The 18,522-nt window shown below is 36.8% G+C and overlaps 1 long non-coding RNA gene across 1 annotated transcript in view; it reads left to right on the top strand.

The window, feature by feature from the left end:
• Positions 1-275: 275 nt before the first annotated feature.
• Positions 276-18,522, top strand: part of LOC125117512 (uncharacterized) — a 285,547-nt gene continuing 267,300 nt past the window's right edge. The window contains exon 1 of the long non-coding RNA XR_007132638.1: positions 276-437. This is a non-coding gene — a long non-coding RNA (uncharacterized LOC125117512). The remainder of the gene's footprint in view (positions 438-18,522) is intronic.

The raw sequence follows: 18,522 nt of genomic DNA, 5'->3' as shown, positions 1-18,522 counted from the left end.
TCACTTGACTCTCCAGAACTTCAAGGTGGAGTGTAAAATCAATTACTAAGCTTTCTTCTTTTCTAATGGAGAAAGGCGAGGGTAAATATAGTTATGAGAAGTTATCCATACTTTGAGGTATCTAATCCAGCTTTGGCCCATCTATTTTCACACTTGACTAGCTGGTTATCCCACAGATACCTTAAACTCAGCCTACAGATTTTTTTTGGAGGCGGGTAAAACTTAGAAAAAGGGAATGGCAAATGGTAAGTCCCCTGTTTTTGTGGTTTCAGCCTGGGGATGAAGATCATATCTTGCTGTAAGGCAGCTGAAAAGTCCATTGTAAACCTGCTGGCTTCATGACCAAAGGAATCAGAGGACTGAACTCATGGCAGCTACAGCTAGGAAGCTGAAGGGACCATCCCAGAAAGCAGAGAGCCAGAAGGTGGAAGCCCGAGGTATGTGTAAACTTATAAAACTATAAAAGATAATAGTACATGTGATTTTGTAAATTGTTTAATACAAAATGTTGCCAGAAGGTTCAGAGACATTCAAAGGAGCCTGAGGGGCTTTCCTAGAAATAGTAGCACTTTAACTGGCTTCCGAAGGATCTGCATTTTTCTTCCAGTGAAGGATGATAAGGTGCCCGTCCAGTGAACCGTTAGAATCAATAAAACTCTTGGCCCCTATGGCTTAAATCTTAGGGACAGCAATGTGGATAATCTTAAAGATATTCCTGGATGGAAAGGTTGAGTCCCAAGTGCTTTTGGGAGGCTCTCTAGAACTAAAATATGTATGAAGTCTATTGCTGGACTTCTGGATGGAGAATGGTAGAAGCATCTGATTAACTCTGTCTTCCTTAATTAGTGACAGCTAAGTGCATATAACATTAGCAGGTTTCTGCAAGCTGGAAGAATATCAAGATACAGCCAAAGGAGAAAGAGAGAAATTCAGAGCATTTCGTTACTTTGTCAAAAAGTATGGGTACCCATGGTAGTGTGTAAACTCAGCTCACTGTCTGGCTCTGGCTGACCTGTACCGTGTACATAAGGATAGATTCAATGATGCTAAAGATGAAAGAACTTTATTGGGGAGTTCCCATCGTGGCTCAGCAGTAATGAATCTGATTGATAGCCATGAGGACATGGGTTTGATCCCTGTCCTCATTTAGTGGGTTAAGGATCCGGTATTGCTGTGAGCTGTGGTATAATGATGCCTCCAGTCCTTCCCCTAAAGAACCTATGTCTGTTTACTTGGGTAAATGTCCAGTGGAAAAGAGGAATACCCAGAACATTTTGGGGATTGTTAGATACACGGTTTAGGTGGACATTGACAACTGAAGACCAGAAGAGACATCATTGACCCATGTGACAGCAGGAACCTATGGAGACCAGGTAATACATGGAGTCTTTGGTCAAATCTGGCTTACAGTTGATTGGACCCATATACTTGGTCAAATGGTCGTTTCTTTATCCTTTGAATGTGTAAGCGGGGTTGGTGTAGTTGACAGAATAACTCCTACTTTGAGTCCTTGACCTATAGAGAAATTACAGTCATAGTGGAAAAGGGTGCCCTCCCTCCATGTGCCAAGAGAAAAATAAAATACAGTGTCTTATCCTGCTGGTATAAGTGTGGGGCAAGGGTGAAAGAAATTGGTGCCTTCTCTAAGGATCTCAGAAATGTAGGGGTGGTATTACCTATTGTATTTTCATTTAATTCATCAATCCAGCTCCTGGAAAAACCAGAAGAACATTGGAGAATGAGCATAGACTTAACTACCAGATTAACGAAGTGGTAGCCCTGATCGTACCTGCTGTGTTAGACATGTTATTTATTATCAGAGCAGGTTAATATGGCTCCAGGTTTAGGATATGCATTCTTTTCTATTCCAGTCAGTAAAGAGGAGGATAAATAGTTACCATGCACATGGAACATATAAAAAAATACATTTAGAATTTTGTCCCAAGGTTGTATTAATGCTTTCATGTCTAAGCTTTCTTAAACAGGGCACAAAAAACATGAACCACAGGCGAAAAATAGGATGAATCAGATGTTATCAATTATCAAAATTTAAAGTTCACTCTTTGAAAGACACCAATAAGAAAATGAAACTCAAAGTATAGAATGCGAGAAAGTATTCTCAATAACGTATCTGACAGAGGACTTAAGTCTATAGAATGGTACTCACCTCTCTCCTCTTTTCACCTTGCCTTTCTTCTTAGAGAGAAAGACAAATACGATATGATATCACTCAAATGTGAAATCTAATAAAAGTGGTGCAAAAGAACTTGTTCACAAAACAGAAACAGACCCAAAGATTTCAAAATCAAACTTAATGGCCACCATAGGGGAAATCAGTGAGGAGGAGGGATGAATTAGGAGGGTTGGAATAACATATACACACTATAAAATAGATAATTAATGAGAACCTACCGTACAGCACAGGGAAATCTCCTCAATACTGTGTAGTAACCTATATGGGAAAAAAGAGTGGATATATGTATATCTATAACTGATTCACTTTGCTGTATACCTGAAACGAATACAACATTAAGTCAGTTATACTCCAGTAAAATTTTCAAAATAAATAAATAAATAAATAAAATTCTGTAAGGACAGAGACAACACTGTAGTCGCTTTTCTATCTTTAGCATCTGGCCTAGAATAGATATTCAAGTGCTTAATTCATTTTTCCTGAATAAATTATTACATGTAAGAATCAAAGGTGTGGCATTTTAATACCACTCATTTCTGCATGTTTGAGGAAATGGGGCCATATGAGGAAATTCTGAAGGGAGAAGCTCATGTGTGAATATTGTTGAACATAAGATCACGTTATGCACTCTGCTCCATTCTCCTGTTTGCGTTCTTCTTGTACTAGAACTATGCTGTTGGTAACAACGTAAAATAAGACTTGACTGTGGTCTCCTTCTTAAAGGTACTGTTCTTTCTCCCAGCCAGTGCTCACTCTCAAGTGGCCTTCACACCTCGGAGTAGCTTTTCATTGTGCGGGAAATGTGGAGCGTGCTGGGCTTCCTACGTCTTCCTCTTACTTCTCCAGATTCTTGTCTAGCACATTATGCAGAGTCATTTCCTTGCTTGTCTGAAACCTCATGCTCTTTTTAAACATCACAGTAGCTTCAGAAAACCTAATGGTAGGATTTCAGACCTGAGACATGGAAGAGTGATGGCTGATTAGTCTGAGGATTGATGTGTTTTTTGGAAGGTATGGTTGATATCATTTTTAGTAACTTTACGAGTTGCATGCAACTGTAGTAGTGTATGCATCTCTGGGATAGCCCAAGTCTTTTGTTGCTGGACACGCAAATTCTAGGCTTCCAGGCTTTATCCTAGAAGAGAAAATAGTTGTAGGAGTAAAAGTTGCTAGGATTATATCTTTCCTGTGCCTTTTACCCAGAAGCCAAACATGATCTCTCTCCTTGTCCTTTGATATGTATCTGATTTGTTTCTTTCTCTACCTGTATCCTAATTTTTATTTTTTATTTTGTCTTTTCTATGGCCGCTTCTCGTGGCATATGGAGGTTCCCAGGCTAGGGGTCTAATTGGAGCTGTAGCCACCAGCCTACGCCAGAGCCACAGCAATGGGGGATCTGAGCCGCGTCTGCGACCTACACCACAGCTCACGGCAATGCCGGATCGTTAACCCACTGAGCAAGGGCAGGGACCGAACCCGCAACCTCATGGCTCCTAGTTGGATTTGTTAACCACTGCACCACGACGTGAACTCCCCTAATTTTTAATAGTAACCAACTGAGCTAACCAGCCCTTGAATTTTTGACAGTATTGAATACTACTGTTTTTCTTCTGCGCTCTTTTCACACTTCTCTGTCTTTGCCTCTTTCTTTTCTCCTCCCTTTCTCACCCTGTCTATCATGGCATCCGAATGAAGAGATCCGAGAGATTTTGATGTGCACCACTTTCTCTTGTGTGGCTCATTTTTAATAGTGTTTTCCAAGGGGTGAAAAGAAGCAGTCATTGTTATGGTTGTTAGAGCAATAACAATAGTCATGATGGTTAACAATAAGAGCAATAATAGTGAATGTTGGCATTATTTACCTTCTTGAAGGAATGATGTGAGTACACTATAGTCCATTATGTTATAAAGTGCTCCTTTGAGAGAATGCTCTGTGTAAAGTGTAGTAATTATTCCTAGATTTCCATTATCGTTGGGTAAAGCACTGTTTGGAACAATGATGTGTGACTGTTTATGTGGTTTTTTTTTTGGTATTGATAATACAATCTCTGTGAATTGATTCTAGAATATTACTGTGTTAGAATCATATTAATGACTCAACTTTTCTCACTTAAGAAATAGATTATTTTCATTTGGAAAGTTCAAAGCCTTTACTTCCTGGGGTTGTTTCTCAAACAGCTCAATTCTATATTGCAAATATTCACAAAAGGATCTGGTATGTTTTTTTTGCAATATTCAGTGCAGGACCACTTTGTCAATCCATCACTCCCACTTGTGACAGAATATGGAAAAGGTCACTAGTGGATATTTTTATGGCAGCCTCAAATGATGCTTTTGCATCAATTAAATTTAGAATCTCCCAAGCTGCTAAAAGCATAAACTCCTTTTGCTGAAAAGATAGCTTCATTTATACTAAATATTTTTCAGGATGTTTAAAATCATGTACATATTCTCTATGGGAGATGTCTGTTTTCTTGAAAATACAACTTGATTCATGACAGAATTATAGAGAGATAAAAGGTGACCGTTTAACCTGCTCATGTTCATAAATATGCAGAGTTTGTTTGCAGGAGTGAAATTGTTTCTAGATCAAGCAAAAGATGAAAATGTACTGAAATGAATGTACTTTCCTGGTCAACTTTAACACAGAAGCTAAAAAATCTTCATACATAGGAATAAAATGGAAAGGAAATAGGCTTTACCTGAATCATTGATTATTCCACTGAAGATTAAACTGAAGATTCATTTAAAGGAGGAGACTCTCAATGACAAGCTCAGATGAGAGGGTTTTAGGAGGCCAGTGAGGTTACAGGGGTGAAGTCACAGGCAAATAGGTCAGATGGCCCGGCTATAAGGGCATAACAGGAAGAGCTTGTCTGGGACAGAGGGGAAGAAATGTACTCAGAGACTTAGTTGTCTTATCGGAAACAAGAGAAGTGAATTTAATAAAGGCAGGAGTGACAGCACAAGTGACAATTTAAAACAGATTGTTACTGACACACTTGTTAAAACACCATCAAGCATGTGTGTTTGTAGATGGGTTATTCCTAGGTTGGAAATGAAATCTTATGATACCTTAATGTATACTGTAAGTATACATTTATTTGAAATAACGTGCACATGCTCATTTATATCACATTTTAAAAACGTGTTAAAAGAAATCCTGATTTGTTCTCAGAGATTCTTCCTTTTACATCAAAGAGTAGTAACTGAAACCTAATCCTAATCGTAACCCTTAGGATTTATGCATTCACCCATCATGTTTTATTTTCTTTATTTACATTATTATCCCACTATCTTGAGCTTTTCATTGCCATTTTCTGTTTCATTGTGTAGAGATAAATAATAACAGTCATTTCTCAATCTTGAAAGAGCATCAGCGGCCTCTTTTGTTCCCCAGGAGACGTGGACTTTCCCCTCCTGTGCGTGCTTTAAATTCAGGCCCTTATTCTTATCTTGGGACTTGGGCGGCTGAGAACAGAGAAACTATGTTGCTTCCGCTCTTGGTCTTGCTTTATTTAGCCAGTCTACATGGAGCACCAACTCTGTGCCAGGAGCTGTTCTGAGTTCTGGGGAGAGATTGGACTAGGGATATTCCATTCTAAAGAGGAGAAGCTAAAAAATGAACACTAAGTAAATTTTAAATATTGCTCTCTGCTGTTGAAAGAGGAAAGCAGGGAGATATAAAGGAGTAACTGGCTTGCCTGGGCGATATGAAGGCTTTAGATTGAGAGACAAAGATTTCTCCAAAGAAACAAAATTTGAGCCAAGTTTTCCAGATGGCTCAAACATCAAGTGAAAAGACCTGAAGGTAGAATAATCTGAATATGATCAAGGACAGAAGGAAGGTTGATGGAATTGAACAAATGGGTTAATAAAACTACAGTGATGCCAGAAAGATAGGCAGGGGCCAGATCATGGAAGTGTTCATAGGCCAACAGAATTTGAAGTTTATGTGCAGTGAGACTATCTTTGGTTGCCATTGTGGAGGTGGCGTTTAGCTTAATCAAGGCTCTAACATATCCTGAATTTTTTTCTTTAGAGATGGATTGAAGAAGGGCAAGAATAAAGTCAGGAAGGTAGGTTGGATGTGTTTGAGTGAATCGAGGATAGGATGGTGATAGGAAGTGGCACAAGGTAAAATTGAACCAGTGGAGTAACATTGAGTGGGCCTCTGCCACCTGTAGGCAAAGCAGGTGGTCACCTATAGGATTTGGTTTCAGTGCTCACTGTTGAGGTCAGTGAGGATTTTCATCTCCCACTTGTATACTGCAACCGATAAAATAATATCCGTCGTTAGTCCTTTAGTGCTTGAACTAAATTCTCCCTTTTCAAATACAAGTACATTTGTGAGAGATGCTGTACCCAGACATTAAAGCACGTTCAATAATCATAACCTTTCTTATGTATCATGGAGGGTTCCCTTCACCAGAAAAATGCAGTTTCGTTAGGAGGGCAAGACAGATACACGGGAAAACATTAAAAAATGTAGAATTCCAAGTTCTTGATCCACTGATTTTCAGAGACCACTGCGTTAGATTTTACTGCATCCACTCTGTGACAGCATTACCTTGTCGCCGCTGAGAAAATGTTTATTGACAAATACTGCTGCACTCTCCAGCATTCTCGTCGTAGTTTAGCAGTCTGATTTTCCCATGTGATAAACACATGTGGCTTTTTCAAGAAGCCCACTTTTGGATATTCACTTCACACATGATGAAGTGCTGAAGGGTAATCAAAGATGATGATGTTTTGGGGAAATCAGTTTAAATTCAATTCTTTTGAGTTTCCTTATATAATATTGGGCCACCCTGCCATGCTTTGAGCAAGATAGCGTATATTTTATGAGTCACAGCTTGAAAGAGAAACAAATTCAACAGTAAGGCGTAAACACCAGTCAAAAGTGGGGATTCAATCAGTACATCAAGTAATATTTTCAAGGATTCATTATAGAGACACATTCTAGGTACCTTGTAGGATGTAAGGCCTCAGGGAGACTGCATATATGCTTATAACAGATAGTGGTACGTAAGACTTTGTAAAATGGCTGATACAGAGCCTTGCTATAAGGTGTCCAAAAAATTCAGGGGGGTCTGGAGGTGATAGAGTCAGAAAGACATTTTTGTAGAAGTTGTAGTACTTTAACTGGATTCTGAAGGATCTACACTGTTCTTCCGGGGAAGGATGATAAAGGCTCGTGACCAGTGAGCCATCAGAATCAATAAAATTCTTGGCTCCTACCCCTTAAATCTTAGGGAAAGGAATATATGTAATCTTATAGTGGACATTTCTGGATGGAAAAGTTGAGTTCCAGGTGCTTTTGGGAAGCTCTTTAGAACTAAAATATGTATGAAGCCTCTGCCTGGACTTCTAGATGGAGAATGATAGAAATATCTGATTAACCTTTTTGTCCTTAATTAGTGACAAAGGAAGTGTATATAACATCAACAGATTGCATCAATCTGGAAGGATGCCTAGATAAGAGAGATACTGAGGTGTGTTCCTTTGTGGTACAGTGGGTTAAAGATATGGCGTTGTTACTGCTGCAGCTTGGGTCACTACTGTGGTGAGTGTTTGATCCCCGGCCCAGGAACTTCCACGTGTCTGGGGTACAGACTCAGAGACAGAGAGAGAGAGAGGGAAATGGTGAGTATTGTGTTTCTTATCAGAATTTATGGATTCTGGCATTAGTGGTTTATCTTTATTTTCCTTATTAATCATTTGGATTCTGTAAATTCTTTTAAAAGAAATAGACAGTCTATGTAATAACACCATTAAAGGGAATTTAAAAAGTTTTTAACTTCAGGCACAATTATTCAAGCATAGGTACAGAATACAAAGAGTTCATATTTCAAATTGTTCTCTGGTAAGTATATTCAGTAGCACATTTTTACTTTTAATCTGGCATGAATTACTTTTTTTCTTTTGGAGTGGCTTCTTGTAGTCTATAATGGGTAATGGGGTTACGAGTAGGTTAGCTTTTTCCATACCCGGATGAAAACTTTTTGTTCTATTAGCCTTTCATAGATTTTATTTTATTTTATTTTTTTATTTGAAAGGAACACACACACATAATCAGGTACTTTTTCTATTCTTTTCTTAAAAAAGGAAAAGCTGTTGGAGTTTCCGTCATGGCTCTGTGGTTAATGAATCTGACTGGAAACCATGAGGTTGTGGGTTTGATCCCTGGCCTTGCTCAGTGGGTTAAGGATCCGGCGTTGCAGTGAGCTGTGATGTAGGTTGCAGACGTGGCTCAGATCCCGTGTTGCTGTGGCTCTGGCGTAGGCTGGCAGCTACAGCTCTGATTCGACCCCTAGCCTGGGAACCTCCATATGCCGCGGGAGCGGCCCTAGAAAAGGCAAAAAAAAAAAGGAAAAGCTGTGTATTGGTACAATTGAAATTTAAAAAATTATAGGCACAAGGGCTTAAGAACCCAAAGCACCAAAGCAGCATTGCTGCAGCTGAGGCCTAGGTCACAGCTGTGGCTCAGATTCAATCCCTGGCCCAGGAACTTCCATATGCTATAGGTGCAGCCAGAAAATTAAAAAAATATATATAAATAGTGATGAAAAGAAAACATAGTAATGTAATGTTAATATTTTCCAAATAGAAGTATTAATTGCTATTTTAGAAACTTTCCAAAATTTCCTCTATTCTAAGCCAAAAGTAAATGTTCATTGATTTACTACATGGTAATGAACTGAGAAAACCATTCTGGTTAACAAAAAACAACTCTTTATGATTCTTTTTTTTATTTTTTATTTTTAAATTTTTTTATTACTCAAATGAATTTATCACATCTGTAGTTGTATAATGGTCATAACAATCTGATTTCACAGGATTTCCATCCCACAGCCCAGGCACATCCCCCCACCCCCCAAACTGTCTCCTCCGGAGACCATAAGTTTTTCAATGTCTGTGAGTCAGCATCTGTTCTGCAAAGAAGTTCCGTCTGTCCTTTTTTCAGATTCCACGTGTCAGTGAAAGCATTTGATGTTGGTGTCTCATTGCATGGCTGACTTCACTTAGCTATGATTCTTGACTTTATAAAAGCATACATTACTGAGGAGAATGTTAAGCCTGTAGAGTAACAGTGACAGGCAAGAACGGGTGGATGTAATATAGAGAGTTTATTTTCCTTTTTATATTATATTTTTTGATTCTGCCCACACCAAAGTGAAATAAAACTCCTCTTTTAGGAGCAACAAGTGTCATTATTAAAGGAAACATAAAAATGAGAGAATAAATTTATAGAGATTGTCTAATTCTAAAGGATAGAAAATATACACATTTTTGATATTGTAGTGACCATTATAAAATTTAGTGTATTTTATCTTTTTTTTTTTTTCCTAGAAAGAACTTGATTTCTGCTTTTTAAATTCTGGCATGTAATAATTTAGCCTTTCTTGAAAAGCAAGAATGTTTTGTGTTAAACATTTAATTGAATGTGGTCCCTACTTAATGAACCTTGAAAAATTGCTAAGTGGAATGAGCCATGAAGAAAAAGAGACCTATTTTAGAGTAAACATGTTTTATCACTTAATATATATTTACAGTCCCTATTTTTTTCAACAGAGAAAATACAGATTGCTCTAAAAATGAAAATTTGCCTGAAGTCAGCCAATATAATCTTCCTGTTTTGCTCTTTTGGCTGCTGTAATAATAGATTTAATATATTTGTGCTATATATATAACCATATATAATAGTTATGTATAGGAATATATAATATGTAATATTATTGTAATATATAACTGTATATAATATAAATGTAATATATTACATACATAATATTATATATATATATTCCTCTCTTAGTTCTATAAGCTCTTAGTTCTATTCATTCTCTGCTCAAGTACATGGTGTGAAATAGTTGATGACTATGAAACTGTACCAATGAGATCCTCCAAAGAGAACTGGATCTCCTAAATGTAGCCCATGAGCTGATGGGCTCTCCATAATGAAATGGCCATCTGTGAACTGAATGGCATGGGCTCATGTTAGGAACTGAATGGCATGAGCTCATGTTAGGAACTGAATGGCATGGGCTCATGTTAGGAGCTAAGAGCTGGAGTAGATAGTAGTAGTAGCTAACATTTACTGGACATTTAATATATACTAAATATACCACTTACTGTTATATGATATATATATATGCATATTCCTATTTAATGTAAATAAGTCTTGCAGTATAGGCATTATTACTGATTTTACTTTACAGATGAGAAAATTTGTAGTTACAGTAACTTGTCCAAATTCACACAAACATTATATAGCAGAGATCGAATTCAAATCCAGTCTGTCTGGCTACAGAGGGAAGACTGTTAGCATTGATGCTATTCTTCCACTGCAGGTAAGTTCCTAGGCCCCTTATATCTCTGAGATTATAAAATTATGATACATGTCTTTTCCTTCAGGAACTTGATAATGAGTTATCACTCAACAAAAGGGTTATTCTTTGGGAATATGTTTTTATGTATGCAGGCCTGGAAACATATCTAGCTAATGATTACGATTTGAATAGTAGGAAAGAGATGACATTACACTTATTTTTAGTGAATTACTTTAGTTGGGATGTGTTGGTTTTTCATAACCTCAAATAAAGGCAATTCATTATTACAAACTAGGCCAACTTTTGTTGAGATAGTATTTGTATGTTTGTTAGTATCTGATGTGAATTGAAACAACTATAAAATGAAAGAAATACTTTGAGGTAAATGCCTCTAAATTCAAAACTGAAAACTCACTTTACAGCTGTGAGCATTGCCAGATTATAATGTCATATAATGACCTTAGAGATTAAAAAAATTTGCGAGCTGTGGCTACAATAACATTTTCCTTTATTGGTGCCTACGTAACACATCCTCAGTGGCTTTAAACAACAATTTGCAAATACCTTGGAAATGTTCTAGCATTTCAGTAAGGTAAGAAGCAAATATATACTAATTTAGAAGATAGAAAAACCATAACCAAAAATAGAGTAAGTAGTATGTTCAGTGTTACTGTATAACTTGAAATTAGCATACTGAATAATTCTTCTCATACAAATGATTTTCGCATTACTCCTCTTGAACCACAGTAAAAGCCAATCTCAGAACTCTGCTCAAGTTAGCTTCTCTGTTTATTTTGTTAGCCAGGATGACACTGATTTGCATTAAAAATCAGTAGCTTGAGAACATCCTCATTTAGATGACAGGCAAAGAAAAATATGCCACAGGCAGTAGTGCTGAAAAGTGACACAAGGGAGCAAGGAGGAAGATTGTGAGAGGGTATGTAATGAAATTGGCTTTCATAGCATTGAAAGAGTGATGAAAAAAGAGAAGTCAATGATATAAAAAGCTTCCAAGCCATTAAGTGAGATGAAAACTGACTAGTGTTCACTAAATTGAGAAAACAGGAGCTATTTGTCAATCATGCTGAGTTTGGGATTCAGCTGAGTAGAAGAAATGGAAGCTAGATTGTGATGGTTTGAGAAGCAAGGAAGATACAGAGAGTGTAGGTAACCTAGATTTGAATTAATCTGACTGCAAAAGAAAGTAGAGATAAGTAATAGCTAGAGGGAATTTTGAACTAAGAAGATAGCTAGAGGGAATTTTGAACTAAGAAGATAACTTTTAGAATTCAGAAGTAGTGTTAATTTCTGACACTGAAACCACAGATATAAAATTCACTATTTGTAGAGGAATCTAATCCATAAAATGGTCTGTGTAGATGAAAACTTAGGGTATATACATGATCAACCAAGGCAACTAGTGCATTTCTTCATAGCTGGAATGCTACTAAGAAACTGTCTTATTTTATGTCGTAGTCTAAAGTATGTGCTAATGGAAAGGAAAAAAAAAAAATCTCACAACAGTGTGCTATGGAAATTTGCTCAACAAAGAAGTGCAATGCTTATGGGAAAAGTGGGTTTAGAGGCACAATACATAGTGTTACATATCAGTGACATAAGGAATAATAGAAACCTATTAAAAAGAGTAGCGCAGTTTTATGTATAAAAAAGCATATAAATGCATATAAAATACATATAAAATAATATATGAAAAAAGACACTAATTTGAAAAATATCTAATGTTTGCTTGTAGAAATGGGCTTCAGAAGGGTTTCAGCTTATGAGCTATTGTGAAATGATGGAATGTGAGTGTATAAGTTTTGTAGGGCTGCTGTAACAAATTGCCACAAACTGGGTAGCTTAAAACATCGAGTTTATTCTCTTACAGTTCTGGAGGCTAGAAGTCTGAAATCAAGATGTAGGCAAGCCTGAGCTTTCTCTGCTGGTTCAAAGGAAGAATTCTCCTTTGCTTCTTCCAGCTTCTGGTGGTTGCTGACAATCTTTAGGTTCCTTAGTTTGCCGATTCATCACTTCAGTCTCTGCCATTGTCTTCACATGGCCTTCACCCTTGTGCATCTCTTTCTTTGTGTCCTTATTTCTCTCTTATAAGGATATCCATCATACCCAATCAAGTATGGCCACACCCAGTCAAGTATGATAGCACCTTGACTTGATTACATCTGCAAAGACTCCATTTCTAAGGAAGATCACATTTACAGGTTCCAAGTAGACATGGGTTTTTGAAGGTCACTGTTTAATCCTGTCCAATAGATCATATGAAATTAGAAAGCTGTAACACTTGGTGTGGACAGGAATGGCTTGTAACACATGCGGTGAACTAAGACAGCTGTTGGGGGTTGGAAGTGTGTGCATTTTTTTGCATTACTTGGCTCAGTTAAATTCGGTGTTGGTTTCAGCCTTCAGCTAGTGTTTTTCATGCATAAACTAACACAAATTCCATTCCTTTTATTCCCTTCTAAATCAGTCATGTTGGAACAAATTCATGTTATCAGAATAAGTGTTATAGAAGATCTGGTTATACAATGAAATGCATAATTCTTAATCACATTGTTTGTTCAGCATTGAAAAATGCATAAACTGTGTAATCTATACTGTTCTCAAGAAATCAGACATTTTCATCACCCGAGAATGTTTCCTTTGTGCTTCATACCAATCATTACTCTGATTTATGTCGTCACATGTTTGTTTTGCCTATTCTGGGACTTCATATAAATGGGATTATACAATATGCACTCTTATGTATCAGGCTTTTTTATACAGTATCATATGTTTTAGATTCATGCGTACTGTTATATGCATTACTACTTCACTTGGTTCTTTTAACTTGAAGTAAAATTTATATGTTTCACCATTTTAAAATGTAAAATTCAGTGGTTTTATTGCATTCCCAATATTGTACAATCATTGTCTCATTTCAGAATATTTTTATCTCCCCAAAAATGTATCTCCTACCTATATATAGCTGGTACCCTCTCTTCCTTTCCCTCTTCTCTTCTCTTCTCCCCCCCCCCTTTTCTTTTTGCTTTTTAGGGCCACACCTGTCACATGTGGCAGTTCCCAGGCTAGGGGTCTAATTGGAGCTATAGCTGCCAGCCTACACCATAGCCACAGCAATGCCAGATCCAACCTACATCACAGCTCATGGCAATGCCCGATCCTTTAAGCCCTCTGAGTGAGGCCAGGGATCAAACCCACATCCTCATGAATACTAGTCAGGTTCATTACTATTGAGCCAGAACGGGAACTCCCCCCCCTTTCTTAGCCCTTGGAAACTGCTAATCTACTTTCCATCTATGTGGTTTTGCTTATTTTGGATGTTTCATATAAAAGGAATCATAATATGTGACCTTAGTGATTTACTTCTTTCACTTAGTATAATGGTTTCTAGAGTCATCGAAGTAGTAGTTATATTAGTACTTCATTCCTTTCTATAACTGAGTAATATTCCATTGTATAGCTATACCCATTTTTTTTTGTCTTTTGTCTTTTTTGTTGTTGTTGTTGTTGTTGCTATTTCTTGGGCCGCTCCCGCGGCATATGGAGGTTCCCAGGCTAGGGGTTGAATCGGAGCTGTAGCCACCGGCCTACGCCAGAGCCACAGCAACGCAGGATCCGAGCTGCGTCTGCAACCTACACCACAGCTCATGGCAACGCCGGATCGTTAACCCACTGAGCAAGGGCAGTGACCAAACCCGCAACCTCATGGTTCCTAGTCGGATTCGTTAACTACTGCTCCACGACGGGAACTCCTATACCCATTTTTTTTAATCCCTTTGTCACTTGAGGGATAGCAAATTGTTTTCACTTTTTGGCTACTATGAATAATGTTGTTATGAACATTTGTGTTCAATTTTTTGTTCAAATATGTCCTTAATTTCCTTGTGTGTAAGCACTTAAGAATAAAACTGCTGGATATTAGGATAATTCTATATTTAAATTTTTGAAGAAATGCTAGACTTCCAAAGCATCTGTACCATGTTAAATTCCTACCAGAAATGTGTGAGGATTCCATCAATATTCTGCGCATTCCCATCAATATCAGCGTTTTGTTTTGTTTTTTATTTATGGCCGTATTAGTGGATATAAAATGATGTCGTGGGTTTTGATTTGGAACCAATGGCTAATGACATAGAGCACCTCATTTCTCATGGTCATTTTTTTATCTTCTTTGAAGAAATGTCTATTTAAATTCTTTGCTCATTTAAAAAAAAGTTTATTGAAGTATAGTTACTTCGAGTTCTGTTGTACAGCAAAGGGACCCAATCACACACAGTTCCATGTGCTATACATTAGGGCCCCATTGCCCATCCATTCCAGATGTCACAGTTTGCAAACGAAAACCCCCAATTGCCCTGCTCCCAGTCCTTTCCTCTCCCCTCTGGGAACCACAAGTCTGCTCTCCTTGGCTATGATCTGTTTCTGTTTTATAGGTAGGATGATCTGTGCAGTATTTTAGATTCCACAAATAAGAGATATCATATGGTGTTCTTCTTCTTATTTCTGGCTTACTTCATTTAGTATGAGAATCTCTAGTTCCATCCATGTTGCTGCAAATGGCATTAGTTTGTCTTTTTTATGGTTGAGTAGTATTCCATTATATATATGTACCACTTCTTAATCCTTTCCTCTGTTGGGCATTTAGGTTGTTTCCATGTCTTGGCTATTGTGAATAGCACTGCAGTGAACATAGAGGTGCTTGTACCTTTTTCAGTGAAAGTTTTGTCCAGGTATATGCCCAGGAGTGGGATTGCTGGATCAAATGGCAGTTCTATATTTAGTTTTCTGAGGTACCTCCATACTCTTTTCCAAAGGGTTGTACCAATTTTCATTCCCACCAACAGTGAAAGAGGGTACCCTTTTCTCCATACCCTCTCCAGGATTTGTTATTTGTTGACTTGTTACTGATGGCTATTCTGACTGGTGTGACATGGTGCCTCATTGTAGTTTTGATTTGCATTTCTCTAATAATTAGTGATATTGAGTATTTTTACATGTAGCTGCTGGCCATCTGTATGTCTTCTTTGGAGAAATGTCCATTTATGTCGTCTGCTCATTTTTCAGTTGGGTTGTTTTTTGTTGTTGTTGAGTTGTATGAGTTGTATATTTCAGAGATTAGGTCCTTGGCTACTGCATCATTTGCAAAGATTTTTCTCCCATTCTGTGGGTTTTCCTCTTATTTTTTTAGTGGTTTCTTTTGCTTTGCAAAAGCTTTTGAGTTTGATTAGTTTATTGGTTTATTTGTGTCTTTATTTTCATTATTCTAGGTGATAGATCAAAAAAGATGTTGCTGTGATTTATGTCAAAGAGTGTTCTGCCTATGTTTTCCTCTAGGAGTTTTATAGTGTCTGGCCTTATATTTAGGTTTTTTTTTTTTTGTCTTTTTGCCATTTCTTGGGCCGCTCCAGTGGCATATGGAGGTTCCCAGGCTAGGGGTTGAATGGAGCTGTAGCCGCTGGCCTACGCCAGAGCCACAGCAACGCGGGATCCGAGCCGTGTCTGCAACTTACACCACAGCTCACGGCAACGCCAGATCATTAACCCGCTGAGTAAGAGCAGGGACCGAACCCGCAACCTCATGGTTCCTAGTCGGATTCGTTAACCACTGTGCCACGATGGGAACTCCCTGTATTTAGGTTTTTAATCCATTTCGAGTTTATTTTTGTGTATGATGTTAGGTAGTGTTCAAATTTCATTCTTTTACATGTGGCTTTCCAGTTTTCCCAGCACCATTTATTGAAGAGACTGTCTTTCTTCCACTGTATGTTCTTGCCTCCTTTGTCATAGGTTAGTTGACCATAGCTTCTTGGGTTTATTTCTGGGCTTTCCATCCTGATCCATTGACCTATATTTCTGTTTTTGTGCTGGTACCATATTCTTTTGATAACTGTAGCTTTGTGGTATTGTCTGAGGTCAGGAAGCTTGATCCCTCCATTTCTGTTTTTTCTTTTTCACTATTGCTTTGACTGTTTGGGGCCCATTTTTAAATGGTATTGTTTGTCTTTTAGTTGTTGAGTTTTCAGTTCTGTATATATTCTGTGTACTAAACTCATCAGATTTAAAATTTGCAAATACTCTCATTCTGTGGATTTTCTTTTTGCTCTATTGTTAGTGTCCTTTGAAGCACAAGACACTTTAACTTTGATTTGATGAAGTCTAATTTATCTATTTTTAATTTTTTTTGCTTGTTTTTTGGTGTTATAACTAAGTATCCATAGACAAATCCGTGGTCATGAAGATTTATTCCTGTATTTTCTTTAATGATTTCGTACAGTTGTAACTCTTACATTTAGATCTTTTAATCCAGTTTGAGTTAACAATTGTGTATGATATGAAGAATCCAACTTGTCCATGTGGAAATCTATAATTCCCAGTATTTGTTAAAGAGGGCATTCTTTTCCTCATTGAATGATGTTGGCACCTTGAAAAAATCAGTTTACCATATAGAATGTGTGTAAAATGGATTCTCAATTTTATCCCATTAATCCATATTTCTATCATTGTTGGTACACTATTGTTTTCATTATAGTAGCTTTATAGTAAGTTTTGAAATCAAGTTTAAACCCTTCAACTTCATTCTTCCCCTTTTCAAGACTATTTTTGTTATTCAGGGTGTTTTGCAATTCCATATGGATTTTAGGATTAAGCCTTTCCATTTCTGCAAAATGGCAATTGGAAATTTGATAGGGAATGCATTGAATTTCTTGAACATTCTGAGTATTACTGCCACTTCAACAAAATTAAGGGCTCCAATTCATTAACGCAGATTTTCTTTCCATTTATTTAGGTCCTCTTTGATTTCTCTCAATAATGCTTTATAGTTTTAAAAATATTCATGTAGTATAGAGAGCAAGTCTTGAACCTGTTATGTCAATTTATTTCAAAGTATTTTATTCTTTTTGATAGTCTTGCAAATGAATTTTTCCTTAATTCACCTTGGATTGTTAATTTCTAGTGTATTGAAATACAAATGATCATTAGAACTCAAATATTAGACATTTTCCAATACTCTAGCCTGTGGATGTTACATATTTTTTAAGATCATGGGAGAATTTTATCAAACACTGTTAGAAACTTGCCACCTTAACTGGGGTGTTCCACAAAGATATTTGGGGTATAAATGGGAAATACATCTATTCTACATATAAGTTATCTTTTATCATCAAATTGTACAAATGATTTTGATTTGACACATTTCATGGGTAATATGTCAAACTCTTCAAAAGAATGTGGACATATTTGCATGCATCTACCAAAACCAACAAAGGGTGAAAAATTCAGACAGTCAAATGGACTTTACATCAAACAGGGTCTTTTTTTTTCTTCAGTGAATTAGCTAAAATTTTCACTTTTCTACAAAGTAATTGGTAATTTTCACAAGAGTAACACTTCAAAAGATATTTCAATTTGATATTTGAGTGATAGGAAGAATATAACGAGTTCTCAAATAAGGAAAACATCAAAATCATATTTTTAAAGAGATGTTTTGGAACTTTTTCTAAAAGAAACACTTTTCCATTTATTATATGTAATTCAGGCATATATAGCACTCTCAGAGAAAAATGAGAGCAATCAGGAAAAAAATTCCTTTAAAATGCTATAATTTCAGTTTATCTCCAGTTACTCTTAAAGGCACACTTTTGCAACAACAAAATTTTCGGCATTGCTGAATTTAAAGTAGGCTATGAAATGTGTGTCTTCTCCTTTGACAATTTTGTAGAACACCACTATTAGTATATATTGCTCAAGTGAGAATTTAAAACACAGAACAAAGCCAAACAAAATAACAACAGAACATTCCTGTGAAATATCTTATTAGTGCAGAACTACCTCTTATTAAAAAAATTAAATTATATCATGTGGCTGTTTTAGATTTCAGTGTAGAATATTACTCTTTGTGGTAAGTGTATTCTGTCTTTCTAAGTTTCACTTACTTTTTGGTTATTATATTTCTCTAAAGTAACCATATTGCAATCAAAT

This window comes from Phacochoerus africanus, chromosome 16 (assembly GCF_016906955.1).
Source record: "Phacochoerus africanus isolate WHEZ1 chromosome 16, ROS_Pafr_v1, whole genome shotgun sequence".
NCBI lineage: Eukaryota > Metazoa > Chordata > Mammalia > Artiodactyla > Suidae > Phacochoerus > Phacochoerus africanus.
The sequence above is the reverse complement of the archived record's forward strand: the minus strand, read 5'-3'. Positions and strand labels throughout refer to the sequence as shown.